At 31.7% G+C, this 334-nt stretch overlaps 1 long non-coding RNA gene across 1 annotated transcript in view; it reads right to left on the bottom strand.

The window, feature by feature from the left end:
- The window catches only part of LOC119587892, a 16,152-nt gene that overhangs the window by 15,271 nt on the left and 547 nt on the right, over positions 1 to 334 (bottom strand). The gene's annotated exons all lie outside the window — the stretch shown is intronic.

Below are 334 nucleotides of genomic sequence, written 5' to 3'. Positions count from 1 at the left end.
TTATCATTAAACTATATTAATAAATGAAAATACTAGGAGCGACCACTCTTTCTTTTAAATATTATACAAGCAATAAGTAGAGAAAGAGAAACCTTTTAATTTTGCTATTCTTACTTTTGTTTAAGTATTCAAAATATATATGAAATTTAGAATTCAAATTAACACTCAATGATTATCCACTGTACTAAAATCAGGTGTAGAACCAACTATTCAATCCCGTCATCATTAATTATTTATACTGGCATGGCACCTTTACCTTGAAACACAACACTGGATGCCGCGTTCACTATAGTCCACATCCTAATCGAACACCCACCGTCGTCACCACACTATA

This window comes from Penaeus monodon, chromosome 23 (assembly GCF_015228065.2).
Source record: "Penaeus monodon isolate SGIC_2016 chromosome 23, NSTDA_Pmon_1, whole genome shotgun sequence".
Taxonomy (NCBI): Eukaryota; Metazoa; Arthropoda; class Malacostraca; order Decapoda; family Penaeidae; genus Penaeus; species Penaeus monodon.
This window is presented reverse-complemented; position numbering and strand designations above follow the sequence as displayed.